Source organism: Coenobita brevimanus, chromosome 116 (genome assembly GCF_032717465.1).
Source record: "Coenobita brevimanus isolate Jiangsu-jjx chromosome 116, ASM3271746v2, whole genome shotgun sequence".
Classification (NCBI taxonomy): Eukaryota; Metazoa; Arthropoda; class Malacostraca; order Decapoda; family Coenobitidae; genus Coenobita; species Coenobita brevimanus.
Window position 1 is genome coordinate 39,051,073 of NC_137069.1, and position 10,174 is coordinate 39,061,246.

The following is a 10,174-nucleotide window of genomic DNA, read 5'->3' on the forward strand; positions in this document are numbered from 1 at the left end:
AAGCTAATGAGATGAAAATGCCACTTAGTATGTGTTTTGTGGATTTTGAAAAGGCGTTTGATAGTGTTTCACGTGGAGCTATGCTGAAAATTATGAGATTCTATGGTATACCAGAAAAGTTTGTAAATATTATTAGAAGCCTGCATGAAGGTACTTTTTGTAAGGTAATGGCAGGTGGTTCTTTGAGTGATCCATTTCAAGTTGGGTCAGGAGTGATTCAAGGAGTTCTTTCGCCATTGTTGTTTGTTTTGGTTATGGATTATGTTATGAAAAAGGTTGTAAGGAGAACAGATGCAGGAATTGGCTAGAAAGAGGATGAGAAGCTGATGGATTTGGACTGTGCTGATGATGTTGTACTGATTTGCGGAAGTATTTGCGAGATGCAGAGGGTGCTTGATTGTCTGGTGGAGAAGGGAGAAAAAGTGGGATTGGTGATAAATTGTGGAAAGACTGAAACTATTAATATGAACGTGGAGAACCAAATCGATTGTGTAATTGGAAATAATGTGGTGAAGAATGTAGAAAACTTTAAATATCTGGGAACGATTGTATCATCTAATGGATCATTAAACAATGAAATTGAGGAGAGGATTAGACAGGCTTGGTGAGCTGTTGGAATGTTGAAATCTGTTTGGAATAATAATATGCTTTCGGTACATACTAAAGTGAAAATTTACAAGTCCATGGTTAGACCAATTTTAATTTATTGGCATGAGTCATGGTACAGTACAATTGCAACAGATCAGAAAGTATTAGGATTTGAGAATAAAATACTGAGAAGGATTCTTGGGGTAAAGTGGCAAGACAGAGTTGCAAATGCTAGAGTAAGGGATGTTACGAGAGTGGAACCAGTTAATGAATATGTGAGACTGTCTCGTTGGAAGTGGCTGGGGCACATATACAGAAAAGATGGTAGTTTAATACAGGATGTGCCACAGTGGACTGCTAGAGGAAGAAGAGGTAGAGGTAGGCCGAGGGAAACCTGGTTGAGGACAATGAAAAAAGAAGCAGGAGAGGAGTGTTGGTGGGACCTGAGGGAGATGGCAAGAGACAAACATTGGTGGAGAGTGTTCATTGAGGCCCTATGCATCCCGTGGGGTGCTACAGGAAATGATTGATTGATTGATTGATTGATAAGATTTAGAACGATTTAATAAGATACGGAACGATATCAGAAGGCACAGGACGATAAAATAAGAGAATGGAGAGACCAAGACATAGGCCCGTATTCTCGTCGCATAAGGAAGCTCCATATTAGAACCAAAATCAAGAGACTGAAGCTTATTTCCAGTCTGAAATTTATTGCATGAAATCAATTGTCAAAAGTACATTGTTGTTCCTGGATTCTGGGCACAGGTTGATTCAGAATTTCTCTCTCTCTCTCTCTCTCTCTCTCTCTCTCTCTGAGATTTAAATATTTTCATTCATAAGCTGCCATTAGACTTTTAAATCTTTAATCAAGAAAGAGAAGCTGCAGACATTTATAAACAGTACAAGCATTGGGAAAACAGCACTTTCTGGCAAAAACGTGATTATCTTGGCATCTTCCATTTTTTATCTTTTCACAATTTTATGGTGTTCTTGTTAGGACTATGCATGTTAGATGAGACTGCTATTGTTTTAAGTACATCCTCTGTAAATCTGAAGTGGTCATTTGCAATATAAATATCGGAAATGGATTTAATTAATGTGGCTTGTAATATAATGTTGCCATATTGCGAGCCTCATATTTATTCTTACCAGGAGGCTGACTGGTGCACACTGAAACTTCGGAGTAGAAGGTTGTTCTCATGTGTGGGGATGTGGGAGGTTGTGCGTGTGTGTGGGGATTATTTTTGCATCTCGGTAACAGAAACCAACAATTGACAGAGGAATTAGTGACACTCAAACAACTACGTTACTTTACTAGTTTACGTTGATTGAAGTGATAGAGAATTTAACAAAACAGTTTAGCGGTAAGAGGAAAATTGGTGATCAGGTCAACATGCTGGATGGACGTGCTAGGATGTAATGGCGGAAGGTAAGTTGGTTGAAATTCCTTGTAGCACTTCGATCTATCTCTTTTTGTTTTAATTTTTTTCTTATGTAAATGATTTTTTTTTAAATGGAATTAACATGCCACGTTGAGTACACCGCTTCCCGTCCGCTCAGCGAAGTTAAGCAACGTTGGGTCTGGTTAGTACTTGGATGGGTGACCGCCTGGGAACACCAGATGCTGTTGGCATCCCTACGTGTCAAGTGGGGTTGGTGGAGGATTAGTGCCCCTCCCTGTAAAACAGTTAACTCTAAGCCATTGGCCACCCCGTCTGGGATACATGGCGTCTGGCAATGAATGAATGAATGAAAGTGAGGAAATTCAAGACTTCATTAGGGAGTGAATGAAACTGGTATACACGAGTAGGTTGTTGATATATCCACACATTTGTTTCTTTGTTTATTGATTTCCTTGTTGGGTCTCTAGACTGTTCTGTATAATGATGTGATGATGATGGTGGTGAGGATGATGATGATGGTGATGAGATTGTGGCTATGCATGCTGTGTTCACAGTTCTTTATCTTTCATTTCCTTTTTCACCTGCCCTCTGCCTTCCATGCATCACTTCCCCCCTCACATTCCTCACCTCCTTCCTCCCTCCATCTCCTTCTCTTCTTCTACCTCCCTGTCCTCCTCTTCTCCCTCCCTCCCACCTCCCCTCTTCTTCCCCCCTTCCCATCCTTCTCTTCCCCCTTCCTCATTCTCCTCTTCCTCCTCCTTCTCCTTCCTCTCCTAATCCTCTTCCTCCTCCTCCTTCCCTCTTCTCTTCTTTCTCCTCCTTCCCTCTTCTCCTCTTCCTCCTCCTCCCACCCCCTCAACTCTTCCTCTCCCTCCCACTCCTCCTCTTCCTCCTCCCTCCCTCTCCTTCTCTTTCTCTTCCCTCCCTCTTCTCATCATCATCCCTCCCCCTCCTCTTCCTCCTCCTCCCTCTCCTCCTCTTCCTCCCTCCTTCCAAACACACACACACACACACACACACACACACACACACACACACACACACACACACACACACACACACACATACACACACAGCCACTACAACTCATATTCACTTACATCACTTCCTTCAGACACCCCATCATCATTTGTCTTTAGCTAGCTTGAGGATGGGTTAAATCTGGCTGTCACTCTCTCTCCGAGAAGATACGGTCCTGTAATGGGCAAACTACAGTCTTATACAAACAGATGTAGGTATAATTTGATATTGTGTTTGGTGTTATATTATTATTATTGCGATGATGGTGATGATGATTATCATTATCTTTATTATTATTATTATTATTATTATTATTATTATTGCTGTTTCTGCTATTACTACTGCTACTACTACTGCTACAACAAGAACAACTACTAGTACTACTACTACTACTACTACTACTACTGCTGCTACTACTACTACTACTATGACTATGACTACTACTACTACTACTACTACTTTCTTAACCCCGTTGTACACAATGATGCATTTGTCGTCATTAGGGTCTGACTGCAACAATACACATTGACGCTTTTGACGTCATTAAAGCATAAAAACTTTCGTCAGAGGAAAAGTTTTCAGCTGATCAGCATCATTCTGGGAGGCGTCATAGCTTCCCTGCTCCTTGTCAAAAGTAATGAGTTGGCAACTGTGGGTCCCGATACCAGCAAGAGAGCGGACAGGTTATTCAGTACCAAATAAGCTGTGCGTGAGGAAGGTACTGCACAGTTCTGTCCCTTTAAATTTCCACTCTTACCCCCGTCCTGGCTGTGCAACATATTTCACAATATCAGTAGTGCATGTGTATATTATTTGGGCACTGTTGTGATTAGATTTGGTGTTTGCAATAGGAAATTTGGCATTTGTGAAACGTTCCTGGTCATTATCAGCCGTTGACCCAATGAAGATTTTGCTACTGTTTCTAATCAACTACACTGCCTCCACCCAGCACCTAATGTGAGCATTCAGCTATAAAAATAGTGACAGTGAATCATGTGATTGTAGTGTGCATATCTAGTGTACAAAGAATTGGTGAAATACGTGCAGTAGCTTAACCCACCGTGTGTCAGTGCCGTTTTAAAATGGTCTGACATAATTCTGTGGCCAGTGCCAGTGCCTTTTTAAAACGACTTATAATAAAAAAAATGCACTGAGACCGCATTTTTCAAGATTTGTGGGTAAAAATTGGCAGGCATGAATGGTAACTGTTCCTCTACCATCCCCCAGGCTGTCAAGGCCATACGCTCGCTCGCTACCCCCTTCACACTCACTCTGCCTCACTCTGCCTGTGTGCCTCACTTAGTGGTGTGCATAGTGAATGCATTTCGTAATTATTTTCATGTAAGTGTAAGTTGTAATTATTTTCTTGCAAGTGTAAGGGCTATATAGTGAAGTCAAGTTGTAAATACCTTCTTGTGAGTACCAGTACTGTACATAATGAAGTCAGTTTGTACCTATCTTCAAGTAAGTGTAAGATAATGTATTCACAGTGAGAAAGACACACAAGTTGTGATAGATGAAGAAGTAATAAGTAATCAGAAAAGTGTACTGAACATTGCTATACCTTCCCAACATAAATACCTGAGTATACCATACGTGGAAACGGCTTTCTTTCACCTACGTGGTGAGTGAGAGAGAGTGGCTATATCTGTATATGAGTATGCAGGACTCAATGAAACCCATTTCAGAGCTTCGGCAAGCATTTTAATGGTGAAATTCGTTGTTTTCACATCAAAATCTATCATTTTAGCCAAAAAAAAAAAGGTCAAAAAATGGCCAGCATGGAGGCAACCCATAGGGCTAAAAATAGCTGGCTCGCAGCGGGTTAAAGGAAGGCAGGAAACTGTCCTACAGTCACGACCCGGTGTGGGTACACCATAGTTTTTTTGCATTTTTCTTGAAAACTATGACGCCTAGGATCACCGTTTTGGGTTCAAATGAAAGCCAGTGAAATTCTGCATAGGCTGATAAAATAAAAACAACATTGGCAAGAAAAGTTTTTTGCTAGAGCTCCCCGAATTAAAAAAAAAAAAAAAATCTGTTGTTTGATGGAAATGGGTTTTACTTTCATGCATATTATTCGAACAACATACCTTGTATCTGGGACCTCTGGCATTCGAAAGCTAATAAAATACCCTTTCCAATGATTGTATAACGTGTAGAGATTGATTGGTAAACATTCGATTTATGATGTTGGGAAATGAGATGTATGCTCCTAATTTTATTCACATGGCCCTAATGTACATATAGTGTGATTTTTGTGTGTGTGTGTTTTTTTCGTTATTGTGTAGAACAAACATCGACGAATTGGAATATGTGGGTTTTGTGGCAAAATAAATATGTTTGGGTGGTGAAAATAAGCCAAGAATATACGTTTTTAGAGTGTGCGGTGGGCAGGGGGGGAGGGGAGAAAAGCTGGCGCATCATGTCCCAGAAAACTTATTAACTTATCCACGCACGAAAGGGTTAACATCACCCCCACTATTACCACGTCTACTACCAATACTACCTGAGTGGAAAAAGAATGAAACAAATTAATGCATTCTACCATGAACAGGGATGTCCCTTTGTGTGTGAGCGTGTGCGTCTGTAGAAATCTAACCATACCTTGATAGGAGGTATGGAGCACATAGCTGGCAACTGAACTGCTAAGAATTTATGATGCTACTGTGAGTCTGTGGATTCCCTTTCATCATGGTATGACAAGAGACCTGCTGTGACAAGTGCAGAAGCAAGATTAACACCAAAACCGCCCATCCCTGTGTGAAATACCCAGGTTGTGGGCGATCTGTGAATATTTTCAGCCAACAATATCACTGACAGTCCTGTGTGCAAGGAGAGTAATATTAAACATTGATGAGTGAATAACCTATATACCTCTAACTGTTAATGGTTCAACATCATAAGGAAAAAACCTTAGGAAAAAAACACATGTCTGTTCACAGGTGGAGTAAGAGGAACTTCAAAGCAACTAAGACGACCCCATCCCCCTGGAAACACACCGACTAGCAGAAATGATGTGGGTACACCTTCTACTAGGTGAGACAATGGGTCTACACCTTCTACTGGCAGAGTCGCCAAGGCTACACCTTCTACTAATAGAGACGATGGAGCTACACCATCTACTAACAGAAATGATGGGGCAACACCTTATACCAGCAGATATGTTGGAACTACACCTTCTACTAGCAGAGACAATGGGGTTACACCTTCATCATCTCTACATACAGTAGTAAGCAGAAAGCTCTTTTTTGACAGCTTGCTAAACGATATTAGATTTAGCCCACACGGAGACTACATTCAGGACCCTGTAGTGTTCTTTGACTTTGCTACATTTATCAGTAATTATATTCAAAATGTAATGAGGCTGATGCATGTGGCATCTGTTGGCATATACTTAGTGGTGACACTTGTATTAAGACGGGAGTCTGTTTTAGTAGGGGAAGATACAACCAAAACTCACTATATATACACTCCATGAGTTTTCATTACTCTCATTACTGTAAGAGAAACACTGGAGGAGTTGAAACAATATATATATTAATCCCCACAGTGCAAATTCTTATAATCCTGATTACCTTCCCTGGGTTATTGTTTTAGGATTTTTTTTAAAAATATTAAGTTGATCTTTTTCATCAGATCAAGTATTTCTGAGCTTGAACTCTTTATTGTGGGAGGTAGACAGGCTTGAATCTGCCATTGCTGGGTTACAAACAAAAACTGAATTAATGAATATGCTGCATTTAGCAACTGTGGTGTAGAGGGAGACTCAGTGTCCCCATGGAAACCATTGACGCTGCCTCCTGCTTGAAATTTTGGCACGGAGACCCATCACCTCATATGAGGCAATCAGCATGGCCAGAGGTGGCCTGCATATCTGAATTACTAAATATGCAGTATTTGGCAACTGCAGTATGGCAGGGTTTGGCATGAGCTCTGATGGCGTAGAGGGAGAGTCAGCATTCCCATGGAAACCACTGACATCTCCTTGTGCTTGAAATTATGGCACAGAGACCTATCACCTCACATAAGGCGACCAGCATGGCCAGGGGTGGCCTTCATATCACCTCGTGTGAGGTGATGAACATGGCAAGGGTTAAATCACATAGAAAATGTCCTCTCTGCTGCTGAGGAAAGTGGTTACATGTTAGACAGCACCAAATACACTGAAGTAAACATTATAAAAAATGTCATTCCTCAATTTATAGGTACTGTACATTTGTTGAAATCCCCACAAGGGTAAGAGAAGTACAAAGTACAAAGGAGTACAAAGGAAAGCAAACAGCAACAGACCTTATGGTCCTTTTGTGGCTGCTTGTTTCAGAGTAGACTATGAGATCTAATTCTCTGTGCTGGAGGATAAGGATAGTAAAGCAAGAAGGATCACCCCACCTCCAAACCCTCTAGTTAAAACTGGCAGGAAAAAGTGCAGCATGGAAAAGCTGATATGGAAATTCCATAGGAAAGACTGAAAAGAAAAAGTTACATTCTATAATACTTCATCTATAAGCTACCAGTCTGAACAACCTGAAAGAGAAAGTAGTAAAGTAAAATGAATAATCAAATAATAAATAACTAAGGCACGACAGTACATGCAGGTGTGTTGAGTTAAAGCGATGTCTGTAGGCACAGTGTGGAAAATCCAGTGTGGATGTTTAGGCATGGTGCAGCAGCCTTGCCTGATGCTTTTATGGTAGGCAGCAGTCAATCAGGCCCCATCTCTGTTCACTCCACTGAAACAGGGAACTTTCCTATGCAGGGCAAGTACACAAGTTACATCCTCAAGCAGTGACCCCAGGTACATTAAAGAAATCCTGATGGTTGTCATTTAACTAGCAGGGACCCTCAATGATCCACAGCCCATCACAGGTCGAAAGTAAGAGTAGTGACTGTTAGCTCAGGGCTATCTGTGCATATCCTAGTCTGTGCTTATACTTTATTTGCATTTAATAAATTAATCGGGGCTCTGAAAAATATATATATACACAAGTGTTTTATTCAGGAGTGAACATATTAAGCTGGGGGTTAGACTACAGATGCTTATCCAAGTGACCTTTAAAGGTTAATACTATATCACAATTACTACATTGGAGGGAAATTTGATCCATATATTTACAATTCTTTAACCCATGGAGAGTGAGTAATTTGGTTCCATAGGTAGCTATTGCCAAGCCACTTCTTGGCCGAAATTTCAAGTACTACAGAATTTAACTGTAGTTATTGTACCTGTACTGTGAATGTGACTGTGGTAACAGAGAATAAGAAGAAATTAGGGAGAAAGAGAAAAACGGGATAGAGAGAGGGGAAGACTGTGCCATACTCTTTTTTCAGCACACTTACCTTGGATAAAGGAGTAAAAGTATCCTACCACTGTCAGACCAAGTAAAAGTATCCTGGAATGCTAAGTAAGACTGCCCTAGGGAAGTGAAAGTTGTTATTCACTATCGACACTACAGTATCAGCCATGTGTTTTGTAGCTGTTATTCGCTAAGCGAACGCCATGGTCAAGGCCAAGTAAAAGTATCCCAGAACGCTAAAAGAAGTTTAACTACTAAAAGCGAAAGTCTTTGTGGTCAAGGCCACTCACCCTGGTCTCCTTTGGTCATTTACCAACCCACCATTGAACGAGGTGGATGTCAACTTGTCTTAGCTCTCATGATTAAAAATCATCCCTCGCATACCTCTGCACAAGGAGATGTGGCCTAGTTCAGGGGTCAGCAACCTGTGGCTCAGGAGCAGCATGCGGCTCTTTTAGGACATTTTTGCGGCTCCAGGAGCTTCATAAATCATTATTTATTTTTTTCAGAACTAAGGCATCATATAACTATATTAACCCCCCCCCCCATCCCGACGTTTTCTGGGCAGTGGTACGCCCCAGTCCCGACATTTTTGGACCTTTTTTTTTTTTGGCTCAAACATCCGCTTTTGGTGAGAAACATTGAAAATTCATAGAGAAATCGCTCACCTGAGGTTTAAAATACTCGATCCAGGTAGGAGTACCTCCTTACCTTACAGGGTTTTCTATCAGGCTGGCTGCAAAGAAAACGAGTTCTATGGGAGGATAACTATTCCACACCACTCATAAATGGTATTTATTTATTTATTTGGTACCAATTTATATGTAGTATGAGAGTATATTGGTTTTCAAACGGTAATATAGGCATTATAAGCATTGTTTCACTCACTAACTCATCACCATTCCTGACCTTTTTTTGTCACATTACCTGATCATCATTTCTGACTGTTTCTTCCTCTAATGTTTGTCCTCCACATTGTCAACGATTGGGGAATCACTCTGGCCCTGAATTTCGTACCGTGGCATGACATGGCTTTACTGGCCAGGTCACTGATAACAGGTGAATTGCTGAGAAAAGGGCATGCAGGGGGGGGAGGAGGTCATGCTGGGTAAGGCATTGTCCCTGCTGGCATCTTGTAGAGGAAGGTGTCCCGTGTATACGTGCCAAAAACCACTCACGAAAATTGAAAATTGTGCAAATTAGGGACCTTGCAATGTTGCCGCATTAATTTACGTCTCCAGGATATGAGTGCACATCATGTGAGGACGTGAATTCACGTCTCCGGGACGGGGCGGGTTAAAGCATACTGAATAAATTTCAGAACATATTACTATATTTTTATTCACTTTGTGAATATAAGTAGATCGAACAATATCATCGTAATGTTTTGGTTAGATTTGGAAGTACTGTAGCTCTCGGTTTATGAGGCAGTTTTTTGTATTGTGGCTCCGAGAGTACTACATTTGTATGAAACTTTAAAATAAATAGCTCTTCTAGCTTTAAGGGTTGCTGACCTCTGGCCTAGTTACATAATAATCAAGTGGGGAGGGGGAGGAGGGTGTGGAGGGGGAGGAGGGGGAGGGAGTGGGGGAAGGGGGAGGGGAGAGGGGCTTGGGGGAATTGCTTGTGGGCATGCCCAATACTAAGCATGCATAGTATTGGGCAGTTTTATACTGCTGATTGGGCCTCCTAAGTCCACAAGTACGGATGGTAAAGAGCCTCCCAAGTCCACAAGTATAGTGTTGAGCCTCCTAAGTCCACAAGTAGGTATGATAGAGCCTCCCAAGCCCAAGAGTGTTGAAGAACCTCCCAAGTCCAAAAGAAAGGGTGATAGGGCCTCCCAAGTGCGCATGTAGAGATGAC

The 10,174-nt window shown here is 41.4% G+C and overlaps 1 pseudogene; it reads left to right on the forward strand.

The window, feature by feature from the left end:
* Window positions 1-2,105: 2,105 nt before the first annotated feature.
* Window positions 2,106-2,225, forward strand: LOC145418821 (5S ribosomal RNA; annotated as a pseudogene).
* Window positions 2,226-10,174: the final 7,949 nt, after the last annotated feature.